Below are 14,055 nucleotides of genomic sequence, written 5' to 3' on the forward strand. Positions count from 1 at the left end.
CTTTCCACTTCTCCACCCCCAGAGTCAAACACCACCCTCTTGGTCTAGGCCTCCATGGGTTTATTCAGGGCATAAGTAACTTTCAATGATGCAACTTTTGTTTTCCCCTGGGCTCCCAGAAATCAGGAAGCTCTTCTTTCCCATCCTCCTACCTCCCAAAGACTCTCCCACCATCACTTGACTGGGCATATCGTGGAATGGTCATCAAACATGACTCCCCTGGGAGTCATGGAACTCCCCTGTATCTGGAGTAAGAAGATCAGGATTCAAATCCCAGATCTTCATCTTACAACCTGTGTGACCTTGGGCAAAACAGTTTCCTTCCCGGAGTTTTAGTTAAATTGTGATAGATTTAGGGGGTTAACTAGAACATCTCTGGGACCCCCTCTAGTTCTAAATCCTACAGTGCTAAGATCCCAGGCCTGGGACAGAAGTCTGTGCTTATGGGAAACTCAGGAAACGTTCTTTAGCATAGAGAGGAGAGAATCACCCTCTTTCGAAGTGTCCTGAAAATTGGAGGAGAGAAGGATGAAGGTGCACTTGTTTATATAACAGGAAATTACACATTTCCCTGAGTTGATGGTATTTGTGCTCACCAATTGTCCGGTGTCAGGAGGAATTATGCTCGCTGACTGATGAGGGGGTCACATTCGTGGCTTTTCCGATATTACCCTGCCTCACCTCAAGCTTTCGTGGATGTAACACGATGACAAATACACCGTCTGTGAATGGTCTTGTAGCAACTGTGCCTCTAGAGACATGGAAAGCCGAGCACATGGCACAATGGGTGTGATCCTGCCACATCACCCAGATTTACATCTGCTCGGTATATTTTTAGCTCGACACATTTCTTGTCACTGAAATGAAACTGGAGCTGTCAAACACAATTGAGAAAGAAAGGACCAGGCTTTGACTACATCTCCTCAAGCAAAGCAGAGTGGAGTTACCTAAGTGAATCTTCAGTGGCTCCTGTCCAAAAGTGGAAGAGGCTGCCCCATTAAGTAGTGAGGTTCCCATCACTAGAGTTATCCAATTCTACTGCAAAGCTTAGAGGGAAAGCTTACATGTTGGACGATAGAAGCAGGAGTTGAACATGTTTCAGCAGGCTAAAACAATGGACTGAAGATTCAATTGAAAGGTACAAACACAAAATCTCACACTTGAATTAAAAAAGTCACCTGGATAAGGAAGTATAGGACAGGGGGATGTAGTACTAGACAAAAGGTCATAAAAATAATCTAGGAGTTTTAATGGATTACAATGATAGTTGGCTCTTCCATTGCATTTAAAAAATGTTTTATTGATATTCTTTTCTTCTTTGTGGCACTGTCACTTTGAAGTGACTCATCCCCCCTCTACCCTCAAAAGGAACCCCATTTTGTAACAAATATAGATAAGCAAAATAAATAAGACAAATCAACAAAGTGATCTTTCTAAAAACATGTATGCCTCATTTCACATCTCTAACCTTTACTTCACCCCCCCCCCTTCCAAGAAAGGGGAATTGTACTTTCCAGGGCAGTCTTCTAAAGTCATTCATTCATTATTGGTCGCTTCACCAGTCAGAACACAGAAGTCTTCCAATGCTGTTACTTCGGTTTTCCCCTCTACGTTATTGTGACCATTTTGCAAACTGTTCCCTTGTTTCCATTTGTGTTGCTTTGCATAAGTTCCTACAAATCTTCCCATTTCTCTCAATTCCTCATTTCTTACAGTGCAATAATATTCCACTGCCTTCACGCTGGTACAGTCATTCTCCTGTCGACAGTACCTCTACTGTATTTGCAGTTCTTGGCTACTCTGTGATTAAAAATGAAACAAAGATTGAAAGAGATAAAGGTCTGAAAACACTGATGGAGAGAGGCTAAGGCGCTGACAAAGGGACACTCAAAAAGTACAGTTGTAAATATTTTCGTACTTATAAGAACACTTTTATGAGTGCTTCCGTAGGTATGTACTTATTTATGTACTTATATACTTTTCCATCTTCCTTTTATCTCGTTTAAATTAGGGGTATATTCCACCTAATGTTATCTGAAGTTTCCAAAACACTATGTATGCCGCTGTGCCAAGGCCTAGCTGCAAACTCAGTTGGAGTCCATGGTGTGTGAGGACAACCAGAAAGGTACTATTTTCTACTCCCAGACACAAAAGGGATGGTGTTGTAGAAACACCATTGGACCTTCAATGGAAGCACCTGGTTCTGAATCCCATCTCTGCTTCTAGGTAAAACCAAGGTGTTGAACTAAACAACCTCTAAATGTCTTACAGCCCTAAAGTCTATGATTCTTTGTTTCTAGGACCTTCGTGGCTTGGAGATGAGGGGAGGTGGGGGTTATCTATGGCAAACTTTGAACCTTTCATACACCTCTAAAAGAAGTAATCCAAGAGAAATAATTCCTTAACTCTGTTGCTCTGTCTGTATCTCTGTCTCTGTCTCTCTGTCTCTCTGTCTCTCTGTCTCTGTCTCTCTCTCACACACACACACACACACACACACACACACACACACACACACACACTGGCAAAAGAAAGAAGGAAATCTTTACAAAAGTCCTGAAAACAATATGTACAGTCTACTCACTATTTTTCCCTAAGCACATGTGACCCTGTGGATTTGCTTCAAAGAAGGCTAGAACTGGTCATTTAATTGGATTGCTTAATTTCTTGCTTATGTTTTTGTTTGAGTCATATTATTTTCAAAATGTTCTCAGTCACGAATATGATGGAATCCTGGCACCTGACATGTATATGGCACTGTTATAGGTGAACATCTGTTGATACTCATTGATAGCCCAGCATTGTACTAGTTGGAAAAGGTGAATGCTTACTGTTCAGAAGGACATTTAATGTACCACTCCAGCTTCTGGTGCCACAGAAAGGATACAGAAGCCCCTGGGAACATTTCCCTGAGCTGTCACTTGGCTAATCAGGTATATACCACCAATCATTCCTTTCTTGGGACTTAGAAAATGATAGATTTAAAGCTAGAAAGGATCTTCATGATGACTGAATCCAATCCCCACATTTTATAGCTAAGACCTTGGATAAGTCACTTCACTTGATAAGCAATTTATCTAAGGTAACATAGCTAGAAAGAGACAGAAGTGAGATTGGAACTGAGGTTTGCTAACTCCAAATGCTATGCTTGTCTCTCCCCCTGTCTCTCCCCCCACCACATGGGTAGGAAAATATCTCTTGTAGTAATTGGCAAACATTTATCCAGTATCTACTATGTGTGAGGCACTTTGCTAAGTACTGGGGATAGAATAACAAAAATAAAACAGTATTTACCCTCCAGAAGCTTACAATCTAGCCAGGGGAGACAACATGTATGGGTGTGTTATGTCTATCTATCTATCTATCTATCTATCTATCTATCTATCTATCTATCTATTTATCTATCTATCTATATGCATGTAGGCATATGTATATCTCTGTGTATATATACACACATGTATATATGCATGTGTGTATATAAATGTATATACATGCATGTGTGTAGATAATTATACACATATATGTGTGCATGTATGTTATCATTGTTCAGTCATGTCTGACTTCGTGACCCCATTTGGGGTTTTCTTGGCAAAGACACGGAAGTGGTTTGCCATTTCCTTCTCCAGCTCATTTTCCAGAGGAGGAAACTGAGGCAAAAAGGGTGAAGTGATTTGCTCAGGGCCACACAGTTAATTAGTGTCTGAGGTTGTATTTGAAGTCAGGTCTTCCTGACTCCAGGCCTGGAGCTCTATTCACCGCATCACCTTGTATGTGTGCATGTATGCACGTGTGCATGCATGCACGTATGCATGTAGATAGAATGCATGTATACACATATATAACACTTATACATACATGTAAATACATCGTGTCTGTCCCTTATATACTGGACAATAGTCCACCTCATTCTTCTGTTGCCTTTGTGAGTTCTGGTCGATTAGAATTCCTAGTTGTTTTCCAAACTCAGCCCCTCCTACATTAGGCCTTTCCCCATCCCTTAGTTGCAAATGCCCTGTGCATTAAATGACCTGGCCCCAGCCCTCTCTTTGGCCTTAATAATAATAGTTGAACTTCATAAAGAACTTTAAGGCTTGGAAAGAACTTTACATACATTACTTCATTTGAGTCTCATAATCACCAAGTAAGATTGGTACCACCCGTATCATCCATTTTAAAGATAGGAAAACTGAGACTGTAAGCAGGTAAGTGACTTGTCCAAGGTCACATAGCTATGAAAAAGAGATTGTGAACCCAAGTCCTTCTGATTGTAAGTCCACCACACTCTCCACCGAACTATTTGACCTTCCCCTCCCAAGGGTAGGACTGCCCCTGCACAGGCAGGAACTCACTGCCTCTGACACATTTGTTACAGCCCACATCTTTCAAAGGACTGAGAATGAGAATGGCATATTCACGCTCATTTCTGTACTGACCTAATTTCACCCTAATTGCTGAAAAGAAATTCCCCAATTTGTTATAGTGCCACAGCATTGTTGAGTGTCTAGGTTGGATTTTATTTTTTTAATTTTTAATTAAAAAAGGCTTCAGGAGTTCCCTAGGCTTTCTCTCTTATAGCCTTCCAACTCCTGATTCCTATTCATGAGCCATTCCGATGGAGTTATGGAAGGGTACAAAGGAAATAATGATGGCATTCTTACATTTCTTATTTAGTTGTTGCTGTTTTTAACACTGAACTTTCTATACAAGCCAATGCCATTCCCAGTTCCTTTGTCCCACCCTCAGAGCTAGTCTTTGTGCCCTCCTTAGCTTTGCTGGCTAAAAATTGAACCCTCCTGCCACACTAGGTTACTAGAATAGAGAGAGGCTAATGGCTACAAATGGGCAGCCTAATGGTGGCCAGAGGCCAGGCTCAACAAAGGCCAGATCCCAGCAAGGGCCTGTTTAAGTGGCTTTGCCCTTCATAGCCACTGGGGGTGCCAGGTGCCAATCTCCAAAAAGCCAAGACCTTGAAAGAATAAGATGCAGGTGTAAGGGATCATGTGCCAGCTGCCTTAAATAAGGATACCAGTGCCCATTTCTACAGGAATTTTGTAGCTTACGAAAGGGTTTTCTCATATGCTCCCTGGAAGGCAGTAAAGTATGGTAGAAAAAAACACTTGACAGAGCCAGTGGATACCTGGGTTTAAATGTCACCTCTGACACATTAAATCCTACCCCAGCTATGGAGGCCTGGATTTAAATTCTATCTCTGATATTTATAAGATGTGTGATTAATACTGGATAAACACTTAATATGTCTAAGCCTCAGTATGCTCATCTATAAAATGAGGTTAAGGATTGTTAATGACACACATCCCAAGGTTGTTGGGAGAATCAAATAAGATAATTTGTGTAAAGTTCTTTGCAAACCTTAAGACCCTAGGGAAAAGAAAGCATCTTAACTGATTAAATGAGAGCTATGCTATAGTGGGTTCAAGTCTGGTCAAACTGGCCTGTTTGACAGCCACTAGCTACAAATGCCCTATCCCATTAAACTAATACATGTGTACATACATATTTATATATACATACACATATATGTATATGTGTGTATGTACATGTATATATGTGTAGATATAAAGGGAAAACCTTTCATGTATATATTTACATGCACACACATATATACACACAGATGTACAGAGTATATACATATATGTACACATACATGTATGTGTGTGTATGTATATTTCTTGAAAACTAAGTCACAAGAATAAGGAAAGGATACTCATTTCTGCCACTCCTGGTCAGTTTGATAAATTCTACCCAATAGGCTTGATTAGATAGTAGGGTGTGAACTCTGATGCAGTCATTTGATGACTACTTCCCTGGAAACAGATTCATCACCTGGCACCCAGACCATTAAAATTGCCTGTTAGTTGATCTACCTGCCTCAAGTCTCTCCCCACTCCAATCCATCCTCCATTCTGCTGCAAAATTGCTCTTCCTAAAGCACAGATCTGGCCATGTCACCCTCGCCCATTCAATAAACTCTAGTGACTCCCTATTAGCTCTATAATCATAATCAAATATAAAACCCTGTTTGGCTGTTAAAATCCTTGGTAACCTCACTCCTTCCTACCTTTGTAGTTTTCTTATACTTCACTCCCTTCTGTGTACTCTCTGATCCCGTGACAGAGGATTCCTTGCCATTTCTCTCATAGGTTTCTCCATGGCCTGATTCCATGAATTTTCACTGGCTATCCTCCATTTCTGGAACTCTCCCATCTTGTCTCTGCCTCCTGGCTTCCCTAGCTTTCTTCGTGTCTCAGTGCTCCTTAATCTTAGTGCCTTCTCTCTAAGACTCCCCTCAATTTTCCCTGTATATATCTTGTTTATGTCTAGTTATTCACATGCTGTCTCTCTCCCATTAGACTGTGGGCTTCTTCAGAACAGGGATTGTGTTTTGCCTTTCTTTGCATTTCCAGTGCTTCGGCACAGTGCCTGGTACATAATAGGTGCCTAAAAAATATTGTTGATGACTTCACTCACATACTTCCACCTTACTCCCTGGGTTTCAGAGATTGGGGCTATCTTTTGATGAGTGGTTGATTGAAGCTTGCTGGAAGGGTTGCTCTATGTCTGTATCTGTTTTCGGGCTCCCACGAGTCCTTTGTCTCTTAGGAACTCACCATGATGGGTGAAATGAAAGTTGACCATGCCACTCATATTGTACATTGAGTACCTGGGTAGGAATCAGGGGCCCTGCTGTATGCATTTGGGAAACTTAGACATATAACATACTTAAGCTTTATTTTAAAGTTTCTCCAGGAGAAATCCAGATATAAAAGTTCCCAGGTCTGAATGGTCCAGGTGATCCCAGTCTCTTTGGAGAGCCCTGGATCAAAGGTACCATCTACAAAGAAAACATAAAGTAAATATATAGTAATTCAATTTAAAAAGATTAAAATAAATTTAAAATAGTAAATAAATATAAAGTAACTTCAATGGGTGAGGAGGGTAATCTAGAAAGGCCTTCTTTAGAGGATGGTATTTTCTGAGCCATAAAGAAAGCTAGGGTTCCTGAGAGGCAGTGGTGAGGAGAGAGTTCAAAAAGTCAGGAATAAAGGTCCCCGAAGCTGTTGTCGGTCCATCAACTTCCTCATTGTGTCTTTCTCAGGAGCTTTGAAGGCATAAGCAGGGCTGCCTTTGCTTGTGAATCTGGTTAAAAAAAAAAAAAAAGCTTTGAAAACTTCCCAGGTATGGACACAGGTGGTCCCTTGCAGGGGGAGCCATGACTCTTCATGTTGAGCTCTCTGATTTGTGCTACATTAAAATAAACCTTCAGTGTCAGCTGCTGGGGCTCGCATTATGACTATTCTAAATGTATCATTTTCACCAAGATGTTTTCAGTATTAATCAACTGGGTACCATGGATTTGACGCTCTGGTATTGGAATACAGGTTTTGTCGTTATTTATTTACCGAGAGGGAAATAGAACAGTAGTTCCATTTGCTACTCCTAAATTTATTGTCAATCCTTCTGTGTGGTGTAAAATTGTTAGTCATCTCCAACAGCTCTCGGAAATAAGCATTCCAAATATATTCTCCTACTGTACATAGATGTGCTGATGCCACTCCTTGCAATTTTGCCAGAGAGTATCTGAAATAGTAGATCTAAATGGTAGGGAATGAATCTTTGGAAGGAAAACATAAAAACTGGAGAGCTTCTTAAAAGCCTAGGAAATGTAAGGAATTGGAAAGAACTACATGCCCCATTTAAATGCTCCCCTCAAGTTAAATCACCAGCCTGGCACTGGGGTAGGCAACATTTACTCATGCTTATCCCTGCAGCAAATATCAGAAGCAATGACTTTTTCTATTGTGTGTTTCACTCATGGTATTCACACCGCCTATTCAGGAGTCCCCTCAAAATTCCCCTCCCAACAACCCTACAGTGTTCATACTGTACAGGCACAAAGCCCACCATCTATGCTGCTCTTTTCTTTTCTTATCTATTACTAAATTAGGAAATCTTGCCAGAAATAGCAGCTAAGAGTATTTGAAATTATTTGACTTAGGACAAGATAGAAGTCTCTGAGCCTTTGCATCTCACTGGCAGAGTTGACCTGCTGAGATACGGCCAACAAGCATTTGTGGCAGCCCAGCTCCCCTTGGGATAGAAGTACTAGGAAGTCACCATTCCAAGGACCTTAGACTGGGAAGGCATCCATCATGAAGTCTTTCACCTCTCGAGAAAGTCTACAAGAAGAGGTAGTTCTTCCTTAGAGGCTGTCCTCTGGTCCTTACAGAGCCTACACAAGGATGCCCTTTCACATGATAATCATTCATCTTGTCCCTGGTCAAACAAAACAGGGTCCTCAGTAGGTTCATGTACACAGACAGGGTCCTGGAAGACCCCTTGGTTTTACCAGCAGCCTTACAGTAAAGGGAGCCTGCCCAAGAGTTCCCTCAAGTAAATCCAGCTATGCCTGCGCTGTCTCCCTTTCAATCAACCTGGTACATGCTTAGCACCTTCTGTTCACTCAATTGGAGCTCATACATGGCCTAGATTTAGAGTGCCAGAGTTAGAAGTAACCATTAGAATCACCTAGTTCAGGGGTCTTTAAGTTGGGGCAAATGAGATAATGATGTGCCAGGGATGAAAACACCGGGAAGTCACCATTCCAAGCGGGACTTTGGTCCCAGAAGGCTTAGGAAGGTAATTCCCATTCTGTCATGAGACCCACATCTAGCTGATGTGTGTGTGTATGCACATTATACACACATACACATACACACATTATACACATTATATATATACACACATTATATATATACATGTAGAGAGAGACAGTCAGAGATACACAAAGATAGAGACATATAGCAATAGAGACAAAGAGAAAGAAAAGGGGAGAGGGGGAGAGAGATAACTACATTTCAATATAGTTGTTTCCTTAGTAATCCTATTATTTTATGCTTTTTAAACCTGAGTCTGAGAAGGTATCCATAGGCTTTGTCAAACTGCCAGAAGGGTTCACAACACACAAAAAGGTTAAGACCCCTAATGTAATCCAGCCCTCTCCTTGTAACATGACTTGCCCAAAGTCACACAACTAATAGGTAGAAGAATGAGATTTCAAATCCAGGTCATTTGACCTTAAATCCAAGACCCTTTCTATTATACCATGATGCCTCCCTCTTCTGGTCTGTTTAAATCTAAGTTTTCTAACAGCAAAGCCTTTCAAACTATGCTGACAGTAAAACTTTCTGAGAGCTCATCTGTCCTCTTCCTTCAGCTAGATGACTAGAGCCAGATCCAAAAGAAAGAAGATCTCTTCCTTCCTTCCTTTTTTCTTTATTCCTTCCTTCCTCCCTCCCTTCCTCCTTCTGTCTCTCCTCCCTCTGTCTCTTTCTCTTGTTTTCTTTATGTGTCTCTGTCTCTCTCTTTTCTCCCTCCTTCTCACTCTCTCTTTCAGTCTTTGCTTTTGTCTCTAACCACCCCCTCCCACCCTAAGGTAAGGCAAAGAACGAAGAAGAAACATTATTAACCCATAGATGATATCCACAAAGCATGAAACATTATCTTTACCCTCAAGGAACTTATAATTATAGGACCAACAATACATTTGTAACTGGAATGGACCTTAGAGGTTAACAAAGTCAACCCTTTCATTTTACAAATGAGCAAACTGAAGCTCAGAGAGGAAAAGAAACTTTCTCAAGGTCACAGAGCCAGTAAATTAGCAGGTCTGGGATTCAGACTCATACTCTTGGATTCCAAATCCAACTCTTTCCATGGCAATGCCTACATGAGAAGCAGAACTAATTACCATCAAATAATCAGAAAAGAATACATGACAATCTACCATCCATTGCTAAATTTTGTGGAAACAACCAATGGGGAAGGTGATCGGAGAAAAAGAGCACAAATGAGGACTTTCACTGACTTCCCAACAATGTTATTGTCAGGGGCAAATGAAATAATGATGTACTAGGGATGAAAACACTGCGAAGTCACTATTCCAAGTGGGACTTTGGTCTCAGAAGGCTTAGGAATCCAATTCTCATTCTGTCACGAGACCCACATCTAGATAATAAGGACAGCTGCTGAGAAATCCTGTCCCACACCCTACCTCTGGATGATCCATCCATACCAGAAATCTTTCAACCAAAAAAGAAACATTCCCATTTATAATGATTTGCTTTTCTCAGAGCCGTGCAAGGCGTCCGAGTAGTGTTAAACGGCTGAATCCAGTTCTGCTCAATAATCCAACATAATAACAAATGTTTTTATTTTATTTTATTCTATTTTTCCGAACCATATGAACTTCCCAGTTCAATGCATCATCACTTGTTTACTCTTCAGCAGCTGTCAGCACCCAGCTGATGCTATAGAAACTCTCTGATGCAGAGTTCCAAACCACAAGTATATGGAAATCATCTCCCCAAACCCTCACATCCCAAAGGGAATTTCTGGAAAGGAAGGGGGGCACCTATAAATAGCCTCAATTTTGCTATTGTTTCAGCTGTGATAAAGCAGCCTGAGGAGCTGCTTAATCAGAGGCAGACTTTGACCTTTTGCAAGGTACAATTTACATCTCATCGCCAAATGCAACGTTGTGCTTTCGTCTCTTAATTACTAAACTGATGATTCAGAAGTCAGCCACGAGAACGGGAGTTTGGAAATGTGATCCCCTGTTGGTTTTTCGTGCTCTTTTTATTTATTTATTTATTTTCACTGTGATCATGAACAAAAGAAGCCCCATGACCCTGAAAGCCAGCCAAAGACATTCAACCTGGCCTCACTTCCTGGCATCCCCCTTCTTTGTCATGAAAATCAGTTGCCCAAACTCCATCCCAGAGGATTAGCACATTAATAACAATAACCTGCTTACAATGAAAGTCTATGAAGCCTGCTCTGATCCTTCTTAGACCCATATCCAGCAGCCAAGTTGGTAAAACCCTTCCCCCTTGGATGGCACACAGCTCTTTGGTTGGCACTTCTCATACATTCCTATGAGTTATGGATATCTGGAGGCAGAGGCATTATGGAACAGGGAAGAGAGAAGTAGATTCAGAGCCAGGATTGATATGCTCATGTCCTGCCTCTCATACTTAGCACCTGTGTGACCTTGGGTGAGTCACTTGAAATCTCTGAGCCTTAGTTTCCCCTTCTGTAACATGGTGATGGTGATAGTTGTACTGTCTCCTTCACAGGGTTGTAGTGAGAAATGTCCTTTGCAAACTTCAAAGCATCAGAGAAAGAGGGGTTACCTAATTATCTCTCCCACTAAATTGTGAGTTTCAGGAGGCAAGGGACTGGGTTTTTATCTGACCATCATATCTTTCACAGCACAGTAATCTATGCATAGTAGGAACTTAATAAATGTTGATGAAATAAATGGACTTACAGTAACTAGTCTAGGACAGGGGTTCTTAATGTCTTTTGGTTGTCATAGATTCCTTTGACAGTCTGGTGAAGACTAGTTACCCCTCCTCAGGAAAAGAAAAGTTTTTTTTTTTTTAAATGCAGAAATTTTTTAATTTTAAAATAAAATATATAGAATTACAATGGAAACCAATTATCCAGGATACCCCAAAAGTCTTTGTTGTTGTTTAGTCATTTTTCAGTTATATCCAACTCTTCGTGACTCCTTTTTTGGGTTTTCTTGGCAAAAATACTGGAGTGGTTTGCCATTTCCTTCTCCAGCTTATTTTACAGATGAGAAAACTGAGGCAAACAGAGTTGAGTGACTTGCCCAAGGTCACACAGTTAGTAAGTATCTGAGGCCAGATTTGAGCTCAGGTCTTCCTAACTCCAGGTCTGGCACTCTATTCACTGTACCACCTCCCCTTGCCCCTAGAAGTCTCAATGCAGCCTAAAAAAGCCCCTGTGCATTAAGACTTTTGGAACACCTTATATTGAAATAGTTATCAATTAAAAAAAAAAAAAACAACTAGCTTATCCTAGGCTAAGAACCCCTGGTCTAAGGCTTTAAATTTTACAAACCACTTTCCTCAAAACAACTTTCTGAAGAAGATAGTGCCCCATTTAATAGATGAGGAATTGAGGTTCACCTGACAGAGAAGTCCGGTAACTTACCCCACTGATCCCACAATTAGTAAGGTGCAGGTGTTTGAACCCTGTTCCCTTTCTGATTCTGGTTAAGTAAACATTCCACTGACCATAGGAGCTCCTAAGATCAAGAAATAATTTGGGGAAGGGTGAAATAGCCATTAGTCAAGTGAGAACACACCTGGATTGTTCACTAGCTGAGAACAAAGCCTGGAGTTATTGAATCAAAGACATTTCAATTAAGTGCCACAGGAAAGAAATCTGTTCTGATTGGTCATGCCCTGAGGAGCTTGTATTAAAGGACCAGCTAGTTAAGAACAAAGAATTAGCAGAACTGGGGAACCAGAGAAAGGGAAAGTAGGACTGAGTTATGGTGGAGAAGGGAAAGATCAAAGGGGGCCATTGGCCCTGCAGACTTCTTGGGCTAATGACATCTTCAAAAACTGAAGAAAATACCAAGAAAAAGTCTATTCTTTCCCCAATTTCCGTGCTGGGTGCCTGTTTATTTACTCTGCGTTTCAGGAAATTGGAATTTTGGCTCAACCACAAAGAGGCCAAACATTATCAAAAAATAACTATAAATATAAATGAAGGCAGAGAGCCAAACCCCTGCCTAAATGTTAGGAATTTTCCTGACTGGGGGCTCCAAGTAAGTGTGATGGTATTCCTAATGTTTTATATCGTAAAAACTCTCTAAAGCAGCAGAGAAGAGAACCCCAAGGACCCGAGGAACCATTGTACTGCTTCTAGGCTTAAAATAAGCTCATTATTGTTACAGAGTGTTATACTACATTTAGATAGCCCTGAATTTTACAAAGTTTCCCTTATATCAAGTTAAAAACTGCTTTTAAGCTTAATGTACAGCAGTGTTCAACCATTGTAAGACTGTGTGAAAAATGAAAATTAAATTGTTAGCAATGATTTAGAGGCTGTGACTACCCATACTGAGCTCAGCTGAGTTGCCTCATTCCTTCATTCATTCACTCACTCACTCACTCACTCACTCACTCACTCATTCATACATCTGAGCAAGACTGAGAGATTCTAGAGACTGGGTAGTCTCTACCCTGGGTAGTCAGGTAAATGTGTCCTCTCGAGATGGGACGAAACCCTATAGACAATTAATATGTGTCTGCTGTGTGTTCCTTTATACTAGCTTATAGGGAAAAAGCATAACTAGTGAACTCGGCCCTCAGTGAATATTAGAATTATACCAGATCCCTTATTTACAGCACTTTACAATTCATACAAAGCTTTCCTCACAACAATCTTTATTCATATTCTACGAGTGGAAAAACGGAGGCTAAGAGACAAGTGACTTACCTAAGGTCACACTGCTAATTAAGTTTTAGAAGTAAGATTCAAACCCAAGTCTCTTGATTTCATCTCCTTGTCATTCCGTTATTCCACAGTGATCAATCCCTAATCATTGATTAAATGTTTAATATGTGCCAGGAACTGCGGATACAGATTACAAAGAATGAAATGATGACCATTCTAAATAATCTTATATGAAGAGCATGGAATTGAGAGACATTAAGTAATTTGCACTGAATTATGCAATGCCTTCACATCAGTAGATCTCAGTTTCTCTACCTGTAAAATGAGAAAGTTGGAATGATTTCTTCGGTACCATCCAGCTCTAAAATTCCATGCTTTAAAGGAGCCTGGAGAAGAGGATGCTGTGCCTGGAAGAGTCTGGTAGGGTAGTTTACAGCTGTCTCTTGGCAATTGTTTTTGCCACTTAGCTTCTGAACAAACAGGTTCGACCAGTCTGTCTTACCCCTGTTCTCCAGCGATGTCCTCAAGCATTCGGATTCCCAAGGAGGAGACATTACACATTCTCTGGGGACATTACATCATTTAACCACCACGGTGAAATTTGACCTGGGTCACTTTGATAAGGTGAATCAGGCTTCAATTGACAAGACAAATCTTCCCAAAAAGAAAGTCCCTAATATCCCCCACAGACCCCATATATGCACGTGCACACACACACACACACACACACACACACACACACACACACACACACACACA

This window comes from Vombatus ursinus, unplaced genomic scaffold (genome assembly GCF_900497805.2).
Source record: "Vombatus ursinus unplaced genomic scaffold, bare-nosed wombat genome assembly UNPS02014778.1, whole genome shotgun sequence".
Taxonomy (NCBI): Eukaryota; Metazoa; Chordata; class Mammalia; order Diprotodontia; family Vombatidae; genus Vombatus; species Vombatus ursinus.